The 18,206-nt window shown below is 48.5% G+C and overlaps 16 non-coding genes across 16 annotated transcripts; all 16 read right to left on the reverse strand.

Annotated features, from left to right (window-relative positions):
• Positions 1–700: 700 nt before the first annotated feature.
• LOC124737106 lies at positions 701–818 on the reverse strand. Its single transcript, XR_007009474.1, has one exon. It is a non-coding gene; the product is annotated as a 5S ribosomal RNA (ribosomal RNA).
• A 1,015-nt stretch (positions 819–1,833) lies between these two features.
• On the reverse strand, positions 1,834–1,952 carry LOC124737077. The gene has a single exon (XR_007009447.1). It is a non-coding gene; the product is annotated as a 5S ribosomal RNA (ribosomal RNA).
• Positions 1,953–2,961: 1,009 nt separating this feature from the next.
• LOC124737116 lies at positions 2,962–3,080 on the reverse strand. Its single transcript, XR_007009483.1, has one exon. It is a non-coding gene; the product is annotated as a 5S ribosomal RNA (ribosomal RNA).
• Positions 3,081–4,098: 1,018 nt separating this feature from the next.
• Positions 4,099–4,217, reverse strand: LOC124737128. Its single transcript, XR_007009494.1, has one exon. It is a non-coding gene; the product is annotated as a 5S ribosomal RNA (ribosomal RNA).
• Positions 4,218–5,235: 1,018 nt separating this feature from the next.
• LOC124737140 lies at positions 5,236–5,354 on the reverse strand. Its single transcript, XR_007009505.1, has one exon. It is a non-coding gene; the product is annotated as a 5S ribosomal RNA (ribosomal RNA).
• A 1,014-nt stretch (positions 5,355–6,368) lies between these two features.
• Positions 6,369–6,487, reverse strand: LOC124737152. Its single transcript, XR_007009516.1, has one exon. It is a non-coding gene; the product is annotated as a 5S ribosomal RNA (ribosomal RNA).
• Positions 6,488–7,497: 1,010 nt separating this feature from the next.
• Positions 7,498–7,616, reverse strand: LOC124737083. Its single transcript, XR_007009453.1, has one exon. It is a non-coding gene; the product is annotated as a 5S ribosomal RNA (ribosomal RNA).
• Positions 7,617–8,624: 1,008 nt separating this feature from the next.
• LOC124737095 lies at positions 8,625–8,743 on the reverse strand. The gene has a single exon (XR_007009464.1). It is a non-coding gene; the product is annotated as a 5S ribosomal RNA (ribosomal RNA).
• Positions 8,744–9,758: 1,015 nt separating this feature from the next.
• On the reverse strand, positions 9,759–9,877 carry LOC124737107. Its single transcript, XR_007009475.1, has one exon. It is a non-coding gene; the product is annotated as a 5S ribosomal RNA (ribosomal RNA).
• Positions 9,878–10,882: 1,005 nt separating this feature from the next.
• On the reverse strand, positions 10,883–11,001 carry LOC124737108. Its single transcript, XR_007009476.1, has one exon. It is a non-coding gene; the product is annotated as a 5S ribosomal RNA (ribosomal RNA).
• Positions 11,002–12,008: 1,007 nt separating this feature from the next.
• LOC124737110 lies at positions 12,009–12,127 on the reverse strand. Its single transcript, XR_007009477.1, has one exon. It is a non-coding gene; the product is annotated as a 5S ribosomal RNA (ribosomal RNA).
• Positions 12,128–13,134: 1,007 nt separating this feature from the next.
• On the reverse strand, positions 13,135–13,253 carry LOC124737111. Its single transcript, XR_007009478.1, has one exon. It is a non-coding gene; the product is annotated as a 5S ribosomal RNA (ribosomal RNA).
• Positions 13,254–14,260: 1,007 nt separating this feature from the next.
• LOC124737112 lies at positions 14,261–14,379 on the reverse strand. Its single transcript, XR_007009479.1, has one exon. It is a non-coding gene; the product is annotated as a 5S ribosomal RNA (ribosomal RNA).
• A 1,009-nt stretch (positions 14,380–15,388) lies between these two features.
• On the reverse strand, positions 15,389–15,507 carry LOC124737113. The gene has a single exon (XR_007009480.1). It is a non-coding gene; the product is annotated as a 5S ribosomal RNA (ribosomal RNA).
• A 1,015-nt stretch (positions 15,508–16,522) lies between these two features.
• LOC124737114 lies at positions 16,523–16,641 on the reverse strand. Its single transcript, XR_007009481.1, has one exon. It is a non-coding gene; the product is annotated as a 5S ribosomal RNA (ribosomal RNA).
• Positions 16,642–17,656: 1,015 nt separating this feature from the next.
• On the reverse strand, positions 17,657–17,775 carry LOC124737115. Its single transcript, XR_007009482.1, has one exon. It is a non-coding gene; the product is annotated as a 5S ribosomal RNA (ribosomal RNA).
• Positions 17,776–18,206: the final 431 nt, after the last annotated feature.

The raw sequence follows: 18,206 nt of genomic DNA on the forward strand, positions 1-18,206 counted from the left end.
ACTGCCGAACTAGCGGGCGCGCCGCCGTGTGTGTGAGACGCGCAGCTTCTCGTTGCACCTCCTGTCATCCGCTTGGCGCGTGCAGCCTTCGACACTCGCGGAAGACGCATCTTGTCCCCTGGTGTCCAGTGGATGGCTGGCGCGCGGCCGACCGGCGTATGGCCTGTACGGGGTGTGGAAGTTCCTGTTGGAGGGCGCCACTGCTGGCGATGTGAGCTTCCTCGCATCAGACGAGATGTTTGCGTAATTTGCAGTGCATTCGCACCATTCCTATCGCTGTCCCTGTCCCCGTCCCGACTTGTCCCGACTTTGCTCGACTGCCGCTCGCTGCCGCTCGGGTCGTGGCCCATATAACAGCGCAAGCACAAGAAACGTCTGCAGGAGATGAGGAGACGAGACGAGACGACTAAAGAATAACTTTATGATTACATATCGAAGTAGGAATTGTACACCGCTACACAACAACAGGCGCTGACGTATTTCAGAACATATCTGCCGATTCGTACTGTTTTGTCGTTTTCAAAGACTTCCTGGCGAACTTGGTTAGCACATTCTCCCTCAAACTGAGACAATTACTGCAATTTCGTACTTTATGGTCATTACAGTAGTTTAAAATGCTTAAGCAAGAATCTTTGTCACAACACAAACGGTGGTATGGAAAGAGGGCGGTATAAAAAAAAAAAAAAAAGTAAATGAAGGGAGCCAACAGCACGTGGTGTTCCAGGCGGTCACCCATCCAAGTACTAACCACGCCCGATGTTGCTTAACTTCGGTGATCGGACGAGAACCGGTGTACTCAACATGGTATGGCCGTTGGCGCCCATATAATGTTGGCGCATGGCAGAATTCGCATTCGGTTCTTATCCCAACACACACAAAATCTTACTTTTCGGTCGAAAGCAGCCGCATTTTTTTTTTATTGACAATTCGTCACGTTAGCGCGAACGCAATCCTGAGTTCCAAAACTTATGAGCCGGAAGGACGTGCTTCGTGTTTTTTTTTTTTTTTTTGTGAGCTTTATAAATTTATTTATTAACATTACATCGTTACAAGGTAACAACTTTACAACATAAAACATGAACAGAATTGTAATTGTAAGCACTTCCTTCCGCAATCCGACGTGCCAGCAGAGCGACTGCCGAACTAGCGGGCGCGCCGCCGTGTGTGTGAGACGCGCAGCTTCTCGTTGCACCTCCTGTCATCCGCTTGGCGCGTGCAGCCTTCGACACTCGCGGAAGACGCATCTTGTCCCTGGTGTCCAGTGGATGGCTGGCGCGCGGCCGACCGGCGTATGGCCTGTACGGGGTGTGGAAGTTCCTGTTGGAGGGCGCCACTGCTGGCGATGTGAGCTTCCTCGCATCAGACGAGATGTTTGCGTAATTTGCAGTGCATTCGCACCATTCCTATCGCTGTCCCTGTCCCCGTCCCGACTTGTCCCGACTTTGCTCGACTGCCGCTCGCTGCCGCTCGGGTCGTGGCCCATATAACAGCGCAAGCACAAGAAACGTCTGCAGGAGATGAGGAGACGAGACGAGACGACTAAAGAATAACTTTATGATTACATATCGAAGTAGGAATTGTACACCGCTACACAACAACAGGCGCTGACGTATTTCAGAACATATCTGCCGATTCGTACTGTTTTGTCGTTTTCAAAGACTTCCTGGCGAACTTGGTTAGCACATTCTCCCTCAAACTGAGACAATTACTGCAATTTCGTACTTTATGGTCATTACAGTAGTTTAAAATGCTTAAGCAAGAATCTTTGTCACAACACAACGGTGGTATGGAAAGAGGGCGGTATAAAAAAAAAAAAAAAAGTAAATGAAGGGGAGCCAACAGCACGTGGTGTTCCCAGGCGGTCACCCATCCAAGTACTAACCACGCCCGATGTTGCTTAACTTCGGTGATCGGACGAGAACCGGTGTACTCAACATGGTATGGCCGTTGGCGCCCATATAATGTTGGCGCATGGCAGAATTCGCATTCGGTTCTTATCCCAACACACACAAAATCTTACTTTTCGGTCGAAAGCAGCCGCATTTTTTTTTTTATTGACAATTCGTCACGTTAGCGCGAACGCAATCCTGAGTTCCAAAACTTATGAGCCGAAGGACGTGCTTCGTGTTTTTTTTTTTTTTTTTTTTTGTGAGCTTTATAAATTTATTTATTAACATTACATCGTTACAAGGTAACAACTTTACAACATAAAACATGAACAGAATTGTAATTGTAAGCACTTCCTTCCGCAATCCGACGTGCCAGCAGAGCGACTGATGAACTAGCGGGCGCGCCGCCGTGTGTGTGAGACGCGCAGCTTCTCGTTGCACCTCCTGTCATCCGCTTGGCGCGTGCAGCCTTCGACACTCGCGGAAGACGCATCTTGTCCCTGGTGTCCAGTGGATGGCTGGCGCGCGGCCGACCGGCGTATGGCCTGTACGGGGTGTGGAAGTTCCTGTTGGAGGGCGCCACTGCTGGCGATGTGAGCTTCCTCGCATCAGACGAGGTGTTTGCGTAATTTGCAGTGCATTCGCACCATTCCTATCGCTGTCCCTGTCCCCGTCCCGACTTGTCCCGACTGCCGCTCGCTGCCGCTCGGGTCGTGGCCCATATAACAGCGCAAGCACAAGAAACGTCTGCAGGAGATGAGGAGACGAGACGAGACGACTAAAGAATAACTTTATGATTACATATCGAAGTAGGAATTGTACACCGCTACACAACAACAGGCGCTGACGTATTTCAGAACATATCTGCCGATTCGTACTGTTTTGTCGTTTTCAAAGACTTCCTGGCGAACTTGGTTAGCACATTCTCCCTCAAACTGAGACAATTACTGCAATTTCGTACTTTATGGTCATTACAGTAGTTTAAAATGCTTAAGCAAGAATCTTTGTCACAACACAACGGTGGTATGGAAAGAGGGCGGTATAAAAAAAAAAAAAAAAGTAAATGAAGGGGAGCCAACAGCACGTGGTGTTCCCAGGCGGTCACCCATCCAAGTACTAACCACGCCCGATGTTGCTTAACTTCGGTGATCGGACGAGAACCGGTGTACTCAACATGGTATGGCCGTTGGCGCCCATATAATGTTGGCGCATGGCAGAATTCGCATTCGGTTCTTATCCCAACACACACAAAATCTTACTTTTCGGTCGAAAGCAGCCGCATTTTTTTTTATTGACAATTCGTCACGTTAGCGCGAACGCAATCCTGAGTTCCAAAACTTATGAGCCGGAAGGACGTGCTTCGTGTTTTTTTTTTTTTTTTTGTGAGCTTTATAAATTTATTTATTAACATTACATCGTTACAAGGTAACAACTTTACAACATAAAACATGAACAGAATTGTAATTGTAAGCACTTCCTTTCTTCCGCAATCCGACGTGCCAGCAGAGCGACTGCCGAACTAGCGGGCGCGCCGCCGTGTGTGTGAGACGCGCAGCTTCTCGTTGCACCTCCTGTCATCCGCTTGGCGCGTGCAGCCTTCGACACTCGCGGAAGACGCATCTTGTCCCTGGTGTCCAGTGGATGGCTGGCGCGCGGCCGACCGGCGTATGGCCTGTACGGGGTGTGGAAGTTCCTGTTGGAGGGCGCCACTGCTGGCGATGTGAGCTTCCTCGCATCAGACGAGATGTTTGCGTAATTTGCAGTGCATTCGCACCATTCCTATCGCTGTCCCTGTCCCCGTCCCGACTTGTCCCGACTTTGCTCGACTGCCGCTCGCTGCCGCTCGGGTCGTGGCCCATATAACAGCGCAAGCACAAGAAACGTCTGCAGGAGATGAGGAGACGAGACGAGACGACTAAAGAATAACTTTATGATTACATATCGAAGTAGGAATTGTACACCGCTACACAACAACAGGCGCTGACGTATTTCAGAACATATCTGCCGATTCGTACTGTTTTGTCGTTTTCAAAGACTTCCTGGCGAACTTGGTTAGCACATTCTCCCTCAAACTGAGACAATTACTGCAATTTCGTACTTTATGGTCATTACAGTAGTTTAAAATGCTTAAGCAAGAATCTTTGTCACAACACAACGGTGGTATGGAAAGAGGGCGGTATAAAAAAAAAAAAAAAAGTAAATGAAGGGGAGCCAACAGCACGTGGTGTTCCCAGGCGGTCACCCATCCAAGTACTAACCACGCCCGATGTTGCTTAACTTCGGTGATCGGACGAGAACCGGTGTACTCAACATGGTATGGCCGTTGGCGCCCATATAATGTTGGCGCATGGCAGAATTCGCATTCGGTTCTTATCCCAACACACACAAAATCTTACTTTTCGGTCGAAAGCAGCCGCATTTTTTTTTTTATTGACAATTCGTCACGTTAGCGCGAACGCAATCCTGAGTTCCAAAACTTATGAGCCGGAAGGACGTGCTTCGTGTTTTTTTTTTTTTTTTTGTGAGCTTTATAAATTTATTTATTAACATTACATCGTTACAAGGTAACAACTTTACAACATAAAACATGAACAGAATTGTAATTGTAAGCACTTCCTTCCGCAATCCGACGTGCCAGCAGAGGCGACTGCCGAACTAGCGGGCGCGCCGCCGTGTGTGTGAGACGCGCAGCTTCTCGTTGCACCTCCTGTCATCCGCTTGGCGCGTGCAGCCTTCGACACTCGCGGAAGACGCATCTTGTCCCTGGTGTCCAGTGGATGGCTGGCGCGCGGCCGACCGGCGTATGGCCTGTACGGGGTGTGGAAGTTCCTGTTGGAGGGCGCCACTGCTGGCGATGTGAGCTTCCTCGCATCAGACGAGATGTTTGCGTAATTTGCAGTGCATTCGCACCATTCCTATCGCTGTCCCTGTCCCCGTCCCGACTTGTCCCGACTTTGCTCGACTGCCGCTCGCTGCCGCTCGGGTCGTGGCCCATATAACAGCGCAAGCACAAGAAACGTCTGCAGGAGATGAGGAGACGAGACGAGACGACTAAAGAATAACTTTATGATTACATATCGAAGTAGGAATTGTACACCGCTACACAACAACAGGCGCTGACGTATTTCAGAACATATCTGCCGATTCGTACTGTTTTGTCGTTTTCAAAGACTTCCTGGCGAACTTGGTTAGCACATTCTCCCTCAAACTGAGACAATTACTGCAATTTCGTACTTTATGGTCATTACAGTAGTTTAAAATGCTTAAGCAAGAATCTTTGTCACAACACAACGGTGGTATGGAAAGAGGGCGGTATAAAAAAAAAAAAAAAAAGTAAATGAAGGGGAGCCAACAGCACGTGGTGTTCCCAGGCGGTCACCCATCCAAGTACTAACCACGCCCGATGTTGCTTAACTTCGGTGATCGGACGAGAACCGGTGTACTCAACATGGTATGGCCGTTGGCGCCCATATAATGTTGGCGCATGGCAGAATTCGCATTCGGTTCTTATCCCAACACACCACAAAATCTTACTTTTCGGTCGAAAGCAGCCGCATTTTTTTTTTTATTGACAATTCGTCACGTTAGCGCGAACGCAATCCTGAGTTCCAAAACTTATGAGCCGGAAGGACGTGCTTCGTGTTTTTTTTTTTTTTTTTTTTTTGTGAGCTTTATAAATTTATTTATTAACATTACATCGTTACAAGGTAACAACTTTACAACATAAAACATGAACAGAATTGTAATTTGTAAGCACTTCCTTCCGCAATCCGACGTGCCAGCAGAGCGACTGATGAACTAGCGGGCGCGCCGCCGTGTGTGTGAGACGCGCAGCTTCTCGTTGCACCTCCTGTCATCCGCTTGGCGCGTGCAGCCTTCGACACTCGCGGAAGACGCATCTTGTCCCTGGTGTCCAGTGGATGGCTGGCGCGCGGCCGACCGGCGTATGGCCTGTACGGGGTGTGGAAGTTCCTGTTGGAGGGCGCCACTGCTGGCGATGTGAGCTTCCTCGCATCAGACGAGGTGTTTGCGTAATTTGCAGTGCATTCGCACCATTCCTATCGCTGTCCCTGTCCCCGTCCCGACTTGTCCCGACTGCCGCTCGCTGCCGCTCGGGTCGTGGCCCATATAACAGCGCAAGCACAAGAAACGTCTGCAGGAGATGAGGAGACGAGACGAGACGACTAAAGAATAACTTTATGATTACATATCGAAGTAGGAATTGTACACCGCTACACAACAACAGGCGCTGAACGTATTTCAGAACATATCTGCCGATTCGTACTGTTTTGTCGTTTTCAAAGACTTCCTGGCGAACTTGGTTAGCACATTCTCCCTCAAACTGAGACAATTACTGCAATTTCGTACTTTATGGTCATTACAGTAGTTTAAAATGCTTAAGCAAGAATCTTTGTCACAACACAACGGTGGTATGGAAAGAGGGCGGTATAAAAAAAAAAAAAAAAGTAAATGAAGGGGAGCCAACAGCACGTGGTGTTCCCAGGCGGTCACCCATCCAAGTACTAACCACGCCCGATGTTGCTTAACTTCGGTGATCGGACGAGAACCGGTGTACTCAACATGGTATGGCCGTTGGCGCCCATATAATGTTGGCGCATGGCAGAATTCCGCATTCGGTTCTTATCCCAACACACACAAAATCTTACTTTTCGGTCGAAAGCAGCCGCATTTTTTTTTTTATTGACAATTCGTCACGTTAGCGCGAACGCAATCCTGAGTTCCAAAACTTATGAGCCGGAAGGACGTGCTTCGTGTTTTTTTTTTTTTTTTTTTGTGAGCTTTATAAATTTATTTATTAACATTACATCGTTACAAGGTAACAACTTTACAACATAAAACATGAACAGAATTGTAATTGTAAGCACTTCCTTCCGCAATCCGACGTGCCAGCAGAGCGACTGATGAACCTAGCGGGCGCGCCGCCGTGTGTGTGAGACGCGCAGCTTCTCGTTGCACCTCCTGTCATCCGCTTGGCGCGTGCAGCCTTCGACACTCGCGGAAGACGCATCTTGTCCCTGGTGTCCAGTGGATGGCTGGCGCGCGGCCGACCGGCGTATGGCCTGTACGGGGTGTGGAAGTTCCTGTTGGAGGGCGCCACTGCTGGCGATGTGAGCTTCCTCGCATCAGACGAGGTGTTTGCGTAATTTGCAGTGCATTCGCACCATTCCTATCGCTGTCCCTGTCCCCGTCCCGACTTGTCCCGACTGCCGCTCGCTGCCGCTCGGGTCGTGGCCCATATAACAGCGCAAGCACAAGAAACGTCTGCAGGAGATGAGGAGACGAGACGAGACGACTAAAGAATAACTTTATGATTACATATCGAAGTAGGAATTGTACACCGCTACACAACAACAGGCGCTGACGTATTTCAGAACATATCTGCCGATTCGTACTGTTTTGTCGTTTTCAAAGACTTCCTGGCGAACTTGGTTAGCACATTCTCCCTCAAACTGAGACAATTACTGCAATTTCGTACTTTATGGTCATTACAGTAGTTTAAAATGCTTAAGCAAGAATCTTTGTCACAACACAACGGTGGTATGGAAAGAGGGCGGTATAAAAAAAAAAAAAAAAGTAAATGAAGGGGAGCCAACAGCACGTGGTGTTCCCAGGCGGTCACCCATCCAAGTACTAACCACGCCCGATGTTGCTTAACTTCGGTGATCGGACGAGAACCGGTGTACTCAACATGGTATGGCCGTTGGCGCCCATATAATGTTGGCGCATGGCAGAATTCGCATTCGGTTCTTATCCCAACACACACAAAATCTTACTTTTCGGTCGAAAGCAGCCGCATTTTTTTTTTATTGACAATTCGTCACGTTAGCGCGAACGCAATCCTGAGTTCCAAAACTTATGAGCCGGAAGGACGTGCTTCGTGTTTTTTTTTTTTTTTTTTTTGTGAGCTTTATAAATTTATTTATTAACATTACATCGTTACAAGGTAACAACTTTACAACATAAAACATGAACAGAATTGTAATTGTAAGCACTTCCTTCCGCAATCCGACGTGCCAGCAGAGCGACTGATGAACTAGCGGGCGCGCCGCCGTGTGTGTGAGACGCGCAGCTTCTCGTTGCACCTCCTGTCATCCGCTTGGCGCGTGCAGCCTTCGACACTCGCGGAAGACGCATCTTGTCCCTGGTGTCCAGTGGATGGCTGGCGCGCGGCCGACCGGCGTATGGCCTGTACGGGGTGTGGAAGTTCCTGTTGGAGGGCGCCACTGCTGGCGATGTGAGCTTCCTCGCATCAGACGAGGTGTTTGCGTAATTTGCAGTGCATTCGCACCATTCCTATCGCTGTCCCTGTCCCCGTCCCGACTTGTCCCGACTGCCGCTCGCTGCCGCTCGGGTCGTGGCCCATATAACAGCGCAAGCACAAGAAACGTCTGCAGGAGATGAGGAGACGAGACGAGACGACTAAAGAATAACTTTATGATTACATATCGAAGTAGGAATTGTACACCGCTACACAACAACAGGCGCTGACGTATTTCAGAACATATCTGCCGATTCGTACTGTTTTGTCGTTTTCAAAGACTTCCTGGCGAACTTGGTTAGCACATTCTCCCTCAAACTGAGACAATTACTGCAATTTCGTACTTTATGGTCATTACAGTAGTTTAAAATGCTTAAGCAAGAATCTTTGTCACAACACAACGGTGGTATGGAAAGAGGGCGGTATAAAAAAAAAAAAAAAAGTAAATGAAGGGGAGCCAACAGCACGTGGTGTTCCCAGGCGGTCACCCATCCAAGTACTAACCACGCCCGATGTTGCTTAACTTCGGTGATCGGACGAGAACCGGTGTACTCAACATGGTATGGCCGTTGGCGCCCATATAATGTTGGCGCATGGCAGAATTCGCATTCGGTTCTTATCCCAACACACACAAAATCTTACTTTTCGGTCGAAAGCAGCCGCATTTTTTTTTTATTGACAATTCGTCACGTTAGCGCGAACGCAATCCTGAGTTCCAAAACTTATGAGCCGGAAGGACGTGCTTCGTGTTTTTTTTTTTTTTTTTGTGAGCTTTATAAATTTATTTATTAACATTACATCGTTACAAGGTAACAACTTTACAACATAAAACATGAACAGAATTGTAATTGTAAGCACTTCCTTCCGCAATCCGACGTGCCAGCAGAGCGACTGCCGAACTAGCGGGCGCGCCGCCGTGTGTGTGAGACGCGCAGCTTCTCGTTGCACCTCCTGTCATCCGCTTGGCGCGTGCAGCCTTCGACACTCGCGGAAGACGCATCTTGTCCCTGGTGTCCAGTGGATGGCTGGCGCGCGGCCGACCGGCGTATGGCCTGTACGGGGTGTGGAAGTTCCTGTTGGAGGGCGCCACTGCTGGCGATGTGAGCTTCCTCGCATCAGACGAGATGTTTGCGTAATTTGCAGTGCATTCGCACCATTCCTATCGCTGTCCCTGTCCCCGTCCCGACTTGTCCCGACTTTGCTCGACTGCCGCTCGCTGCCGCTCGGGTCGTGGCCCATATAACAGCGCAAGCACAAGAAACGTCTGCAGGAGATGAGGAGACGAGACGAGACGACTAAAGAATAACTTTATGATTACATATCGAAGTAGGAATTGTACACCGCTACACAACAACAGGCGCTGACGTATTTCAGAACATATCTGCCGATTCGTACTGTTTTGTCGTTTTCAAAGACTTCCTGGCGAACTTGGTTAGCACATTCTCCCTCAAACTGAGACAATTACTGCAATTTCGTACTTTATGGTCATTACAGTAGTTTAAAATGCTTAAGCAAGAATCTTTGTCACAACACAACGGTGGTATGGAAAGAGGGCGGTATAAAAAAAAAAAAAAAAGTAAATGAAGGGGAGCCAACAGCACGTGGTGTTCCCAGGCGGTCACCCATCCAAGTACTAACCACGCCCGATGTTGCTTAACTTCGGTGATCGGACGAGAACCGGTGTACTCAACATGGTATGGCCGTTGGCGCCCATATAATGTTGGCGCATGGCAGAATTCGCATTCGGTTCTTATCCCAACACACACAAAATCTTACTTTTCGGTCGAAAGCAGCCGCATTTTTTTTTTATTGACAATTCGTCACGTTAGCGCGAACGCAATCCTGAGTTCCAAAACTTATGAGCCGGAAGGACGTGCTTCGTGTTTTTTTTTTTTTTTTTGTGAGCTTTATAAATTTATTTATTAACATTACATCGTTACAAGGTAACAACTTTACAACATAAAACATGAACAGAATTGTAATTGTAAGCACTTCCTTCCGCAATCCGACGTGCCAGCAGAGCGACTGCCGAACTAGCGGGCGCGCCGCCGTGTGTGTGAGACGCGCAGCTTCTCGTTGCACCTCCTGTCATCCGCTTGGCGCGTGCAGCCTTCGACACTCGCGGAAGACGCATCTTGTCCCTGGTGTCCAGTGGATGGCTGGCGCGCGGCCGACCGGCGTATGGCCTGTACGGGGTGTGGAAGTTCCTGTTGGAGGGCGCCACTGCTGGCGATGTGAGCTTCCTCGCATCAGACGAGGTGTTTGCGTAATTTGCAGTGCATTCGCACCATTCCTATCGCTGTCCCTGTCCCCGTCCCGACTTGTCCCGACTGCCGCTCGCTGCCGCTCGGGTCGTGGCCCATATAACAGCGCAAGCACAAGAAACGTCTGCAGGAGATGAGGAGACGAGACGAGACGACTAAAGAATAACTTTATGATTACATATCGAAGTAGGAATTGTACACCGCTACACAACAACAGGCGCTGACGTATTTCAGAACATATCTGCCGATTCGTACTGTTTTGTCGTTTTCAAAGACTTCCTGGCGAACTTGGTTAGCACATTCTCCCTCAAACTGAGACAATTACTGCAATTTCGTACTTTATGGTCATTACAGTAGTTTAAAATGCTTAAGCAAGAATCTTTGTCACAACACAACGGTGGTATGGAAAGAGGGCGGTATAAAAAAAAAAAAAAAAGTAAATGAAGGGGAGCCAACAGCACGTGGTGTTCCCAGGCGGTCACCCATCCAAGTACTAACCACGCCCGATGTTGCTTAACTTCGGTGATCGGACGAGAACCGGTGTACTCAACATGGTATGGCCGTTGGCGCCCATATAATGTTGGCGCATGGCAGAATTCGCATTCGGTTCTTATCCCAACACACACAAAATCTTACTTTTCGGTCGAAAGCAGCCGCATTTTTTTTTTATTGACAATTCGTCACGTTAGCGCGAACGCAATCCTGAGTTCCAAAACTTATGAGCCGGAAGGACGTGCTTCGTGTTTTTTTTTTTTTTTTTTTGTGAGCTTTATAAATTTATTTATTAACATTACATCGTTACAAGGTAACAACTTTACAACATAAAACATGAACAGAATTGTAATTGTAAGCACTTCCTTCCGCAATCCGACGTGCCAGCAGAGCGACTGATGAACTAGCGGGCGCGCCGCCGTGTGTGTGAGACGCGCAGCTTCTCGTTGCACCTCCTGTCATCCGCTTGGCGCGTGCAGCCTTCGACACTCGCGGAAGACGCATCTTGTCCCTGGTGTCCAGTGGATGGCTGGCGCGCGGCCGACCGGCGTATGGCCTGTACGGGGTGTGGAAGTTCCTGTTGGAGGGCGCCACTGCTGGCGATGTGAGCTTCCTCGCATCAGACGAGGTGTTTGCGTAATTTGCAGTGCATTCGCACCATTCCTATCGCTGTCCCTGTCCCCGTCCCGACTTGTCCCGACTGCCGCTCGCTGCCGCTCGGGTCGTGGCCCATATAACAGCGCAAGCACAAGAAACGTCTGCAGGAGATGAGGAGACGAGACGAGACGACTAAAGAATAACTTTATGATTACATATCGAAGTAGGAATTGTACACCGCTACACAACAACAGGCGCTGACGTATTTCAGAACATATCTGCCGATTCGTACTGTTTTGTCGTTTTCAAAGACTTCCTGGCGAACTTGGTTAGCACATTCTCCCTCAAACTGAGACAATTACTGCAATTTCGTACTTTATGGTCATTACAGTAGTTTAAAATGCTTAAGCAAGAATCTTTGTCACAACACAACGGTGGTATGGAAAGAGGGCGGTATAAAAAAAAAAAAAAAAGTAAATGAAGGGGAGCCAACAGCACGTGGTGTTCCCAGGCGGTCACCCATCCAAGTACTAACCACGCCCGATGTTGCTTAACTTCGGTGATCGGACGAGAACCGGTGTACTCAACATGGTATGGCCGTTGGCGCCCATATAATGTTGGCGCATGGCAGAATTCGCATTCGGTTCTTATCCCAACACACACAAAATCTTACTTTTCGGTCGAAAGCAGCCGCATTTTTTTTTTATTGACAATTCGTCACGTTAGCGCGAACGCAATCCTGAGTTCCAAAACTTATGAGCCGGAAGGACGTGCTTCGTGTTTTTTTTTTTTTTTTTTTGTGAGCTTTATAAATTTATTTATTAACATTACATCGTTACAAGGTAACAACTTTACAACATAAAACATGAACAGAATTGTAATTGTAAGCACTTCCTTCCGCAATCCGACGTGCCAGCAGAGCGACTGCCGAACTAGCGGGCGCGCCGCCGTGTGTGTGAGACGCGCAGCTTCTCGTTGCACCTCCTGTCATCCGCTTGGCGCGTGCAGCCTTCGACACTCGCGGAAGACGCATCTTGTCCCTGGTGTCCAGTGGATGGCTGGCGCGCGGCCGACCGGCGTATGGCCTGTACGGGGTGTGGAAGTTCCTGTTGGAGGGCGCCACTGCTGGCGATGTGAGCTTCCTCGCATCAGACGAGGTGTTTGCGTAATTTGCAGTGCATTCGCACCATTCCTATCGCTGTCCCTGTCCCCGTCCCGACTTGTCCCGACTGCCGCTCGCTGCCGCTCGGGTCGTGGCCCATATAACAGCGCAAGCACAAGAAACGTCTGCAGGAGATGAGGAGACGAGACGAGACGACTAAAGAATAACTTTATGATTACATATCGAAGTAGGAATTGTACACCGCTACACAACAACAGGCGCTGACGTATTTCAGAACATATCTGCCGATTCGTACTGTTTTGTCGTTTTCAAAGACTTCCTGGCGAACTTGGTTAGCACATTCTCCCTCAAACTGAGACAATTACTGCAATTTCGTACTTTATGGTCATTACAGTAGTTTAAAATGCTTAAGCAAGAATCTTTGTCACAACACAACGGTGGTATGGAAAGAGGGCGGTATAAAAAAAAAAAAAAAAGTAAATGAAGGGGAGCCAACAGCACGTGGTGTTCCCAGGCGGTCACCCATCCAAGTACTAACCACGCCCGATGTTGCTTAACTTCGGTGATCGGACGAGAACCGGTGTACTCAACATGGTATGGCCGTTGGCGCCCATATAATGTTGGCGCATGGCAGAATTCGCATTCGGTTCTTATCCCAACACACACAAAATCTTACTTTTCGGTCGAAAGCAGCCGCATTTTTTTTTTATTGACAATTCGTCACGTTAGCGCGAACGCAATCCTGAGTTCCAAAACTTATGAGCCGGAAGGACGTGCTTCGTGTTTTTTTTTTTTTTTTTTTGTGAGCTTTATAAATTTATTTATTAACATTACATCGTTACAAGGTAACAACTTTACAACATAAAACATGAACAGAATTGTAATTGTAAGCACTTCCTTCCGCAATCCGACGTGCCAGCAGAGCGACTGATGAACTAGCGGGCGCGCCGCCGTGTGTGTGAGACGCGCAGCTTCTCGTTGCACCTCCTGTCATCCGCTTGGCGCGTGCAGCCTTCGACACTCGCGGAAGACGCATCTTGTCCCTGGTGTCCAGTGGATGGCTGGCGCGCGGCCGACCGGCGTATGGCCTGTACGGGGTGTGGAAGTTCCTGTTGGAGGGCGCCACTGCTGGCGATGTGAGCTTCCTCGCATCAGACGAGGTGTTTGCGTAATTTGCAGTGCATTCGCACCATTCCTATCGCTGTCCCTGTCCCCGTCCCGACTTGTCCCGACTGCCGCTCGCTGCCGCTCGGGTCGTGGCCCATATAACAGCGCAAGCACAAGAAACGTCTGCAGGAGATGAGGAGACGAGACGAGACGACTAAAGAATAACTTTATGATTACATATCGAAGTAGGAATTGTACACCGCTACACAACAACAGGCGCTGACGTATTTCAGAACATATCTGCCGATTCGTACTGTTTTGTCGTTTTCAAAGACTTCCTGGCGAACTTGGTTAGCACATTCTCCCTCAAACTGAGACAATTACTGCAATTTCGTACTTTATGGTCATTACAGTAGTTTAAAATGCTTAAGCAAGAATCTTTGTCACAACACAACGGTGGTATGGAAAGAGGGCGGTATAAAAAAAAAAAAAAAAGTAAATGAAGGGGAGCCAACAGCACGTGGTGTTCCCAGGCGGTCACCCATCCAAGTACTAACCACGCCCGATGTTGCTTAACTTCGGTGATCGGACGAGAACCGGTGTACTCAACATGGTATGGCCGTTGGCGCCCATATAATGTTGGCGCATGGCAGAATTCGCATTCGGTTCTTATCCCAACACACACAAAATCTTACTTTTCGGTCGAAAGCAGCCGCATTTTTTTTTTTATTGACAATTCGTCACGTTAGCGCGAACGCAATCCTGAGTTCCAAAACTTATGAGCCGGAAGGACGTGCTTCGTGTTTTTTTTTTTTTTTTTTTTTGTGAGCTTTATAAATTTATTTATTAACATTACATCGTTACAAGGTAACAACTTTACAACATAAAACATGAACAGAATTGTAATTGTAAGCACTTCCTTCCGCAATCCGACGTGCCAGCAGAGCGACTGATGAACTAGCGGGCGCGCCGCCGTGTGTGTGAGACGCGCAGCTTCTCGTTGCACCTCCTGTCATCCGCTTGGCGCGTGCAGCCTTCGACACTCGCGGAAGACGCATCTTGTCCCTGGTGTCCAGTGGATGGCTGGCGCGCGGCCGACCGGCGTATGGCCTGTACGGGGTGTGGAAGTTCCTGTTGGAGGGCGCCACTGCTGGCGATGTGAGCTTCCTCGCATCAGACGAGGTGTTTGCGTAATTTGCAGTGCATTCGCACCATTCCTATCGCTGTCCCTGTCCCCGTCCCGACTTGTCCCGACTGCCGCTCGCTGCCGCTCGGGTCGTGGCCCATATAACAGCGCAAGCACAAGAAACGTCTGCAGGAGATGAGGAGACGAGACGAGACGACTAAAGAATAACTTTATGATTACATATCGAAGTAGGAATTGTACACCGCTACACAACAACAGGCGCTGACGTATTTCAGAACATATCTGCCGATTCGTACTGTTTTGTCGTTTTCAAAGACTTCCTGGCGAACTTGGTTAGCACATTCTCCCTCAAACTGAGACAATTACTGCAATTTCGTACTTTATGGTCATTACAGTAGTTTAAAATGCTTAAGCAAGAATCTTTGTCACAACACAACGGTGGTATGGAAAGAGGGCGGTATAAAAAAAAAAAAAAAGTAAATGAAGGGGAGCCAACAGCACGTGGTGTTCCCAGGCGGTCACCCATCCAAGTACTAACCACGCCCGATGTTGCTTAACTTCGGTGATCGGACGAGAACCGGTGTACTCAACATGGTATGGCCGTTGGCGCCCATATAATGTTGGCGCATGGCAGAATTCGCATTCGGTTCTTATCCCAACACACACAAAATCTTACTTTTCGGTCGAAAGCAGCCGCATTTTTTTTTTATTGACAATTCGTCACGTTAGCGCGAACGCAATCCTGAGTTCCAAAACTTATGAGCCGGAAGGACGTGCTTCGTGTTTTTTTTTTTTTTTTTGTGAGCTTTATAAATTTATTTATTAACATTACATCGTTACAAGGTAACAACTTTACAACATAAAACATGAACAGAATTGTAATTGTAAGCACTTCCTTCCGCAATCCGACGTGCCAGCAGAGCGACTGCCGAACTAGCGGGCGCGCCGCCGTGTGTGTGAGACGCGCAGCTTCTCGTTGCACCTCCTGTCATCCGCTTGGCGCGTGCAGCCTTCGACACTCGCGGAAGACGCATCTTGTCCCTGGTGTCCAGTGGATGGCTGGCGCGCGGCCGACCGGCGTATGGCCTGTACGGGGTGTGGAAGTTCCTGTTGGAGGGCGCCACTGCTGGCGATGTGAGCTTCCTCGCATCAGACGAGATGTTTGCGTAATTTGCAGTGCATTCGCACCATTCCTATCGCTGTCCCTGTCCCCGTCCCGACTTGTCCCGACTTTGCTCGACTGCCGCTCGCTGCCGCTCGGGTCGTGGCCCATATAACAGCGCAAGCACAAGAAACGTCTGCAGGAGATGAGGAGACGAGACGAGACGACTAAAGAATAACTTTATGATTACATATCGAAGTAGGAATTGTACACCGCTACACAACAACAGGCGCTGACGTATTTCAGAACATATCTGCCGATTCGTACTGTTTTGTCGTTTTCAAAGACTTCCTGGCGAACTTGGTTAGCACATTCTCCCTCAAACTGAGACAATTACTGCAATTTCGTACTTTATGGTCATTACAGTAGTTTAAAATGCTTAAGCAAGAATCTTTGTCACAACACAACGGTGGTATGGAAAGAGGGCGGTATAAAAAAAAAAAAAAAAGTAAATGAAGGGGAGCCAACAGCACGTGGTGTTCCCAGGCGGTCACCCATCCAAGTACTAACCACGCCCGATGTTGCTTAACTTCGGTGATCGGACGAGAACCGGTGTACTCAACATGGTATGGCCGTTGGCGCCCATATAATGTTGGCGCATGGCAGAATTCGCATTCGGTTCTTATCCCAACACACACAAAATCTTACTTTTCGGTCGAAAGCAGCCGCATTTTTTTTTTATTGACAATTCGTCACGTTAGCGCGAACGCAATCCTGAGTTCCAAAACTTATGAGCCGGAAGGACGTGCTTCGTGTTTTTTTTTTTTTTTTTGTGAGCTTTATAAATTTATTTATTAACATTACATCGTTACAAGGTAACAACTTTACAACATAAAACATGAACAGAATTGTAATTGTAAGCACTTCCTTCCGCAATCCGACGTGCCAGCAGAGCGACTGCCGAACTAGCGGGCGCGCCGCCGTGTGTGTGAGACGCGCAGCTTCTCGTTGCACCTCCTGTCATCCGCTTGGCGCGTGCAGCCTTCGACACTCGCGGAAGACGCATCTTGTCCCTGGTGTCCAGTGGATGGCTGGCGCGCGGCCGACCGGCGTATGGCCTGTACGGGGTGTGGAAGTTCCTGTTGGAGGGCGCCACTGCTGGCGATGTGAGCTTCCTCGCATCAGACGAGATGTTTGCGTAATTTGCAGTGCATTCGCACCATTCCTATCGCTGTCCCTGTCCCCGTCCCGACTTGTCCCGACTTTGCTCGACTGCCGCTCGCTGCCGCTCGGGTCGTGGCCCATATAACAGCGCAAGCACAAGAAACGTCTGCAGGAGATGAGGAGACGAGACGAGACGACTAAAGAATAACTTTATGATTACATATCGAAGTAGGAATTGTACACCGCTACACAACAACAGGCGCTGACGTATTTCAGAACATATCTGCCGATTCGTACTGTTTTGTCGTTTTCAAAGACTTCCTGGCGAACTTGGTTAGCACATTCTCCCTCAAACTGAGACAATTACTGCAATTTCGTACTTTATGGTCATTACAGTAGTTTAAAATGCTTAAGCAAGAATCTTTGTCACAACACAACGGTGGTATGGAAAGAGGGCGGTATAAAAAAAAAAAAAAAAGTAAATGAAGGGGAGCCAACAGCACGTGGTGTTCCCAGGCGGTCACCCATCCAAGTACTAACCACGCCCGATGTTGCTTAACTTCGGTGATCGGACGAGAACCGGTGTACTCAACATGGTATGGCCGTTGGCGCCCATATAATGTTGGCGCATGGCAGAATTCGCATTCGGTTCTTATCCCAACACACACAAAATCTTACTTTTCGGTCGAAAGCAGCCGCATTTTTTTTTTTATTGACAATTCGTCACGTTAGCGCGAACGCAATCCTGAGTTCCAAAACTTATGAGCCGGAAGGACGTGCTTCGTGTTTTTTTTTTTTTTTTTTTTTGTGAGCTTTATAAATTTATTTATTAACATTACATCGTTACAAGGTAACAACTTTACAACATAAAACATGAACAGAATTGTAATTGTAAGCACTTCCTTCCGCAATCCGACGTGCCAGCAGAGCGACTGATGAACTAGCGGGCGCGCCGCCGTGTGTGTGAGACGCGCAGCTTCTCGTTGCACCTCCTGTCATCCGCTTGGCGCGTGCAGCCTTCGACACTCGCGGAAGACGCAT

Source organism: Schistocerca piceifrons, unplaced genomic scaffold (assembly GCF_021461385.2).
Source record: "Schistocerca piceifrons isolate TAMUIC-IGC-003096 unplaced genomic scaffold, iqSchPice1.1 HiC_scaffold_1692, whole genome shotgun sequence".
In the NCBI taxonomy this organism is placed as follows: Eukaryota; Metazoa; Arthropoda; class Insecta; order Orthoptera; family Acrididae; genus Schistocerca; species Schistocerca piceifrons.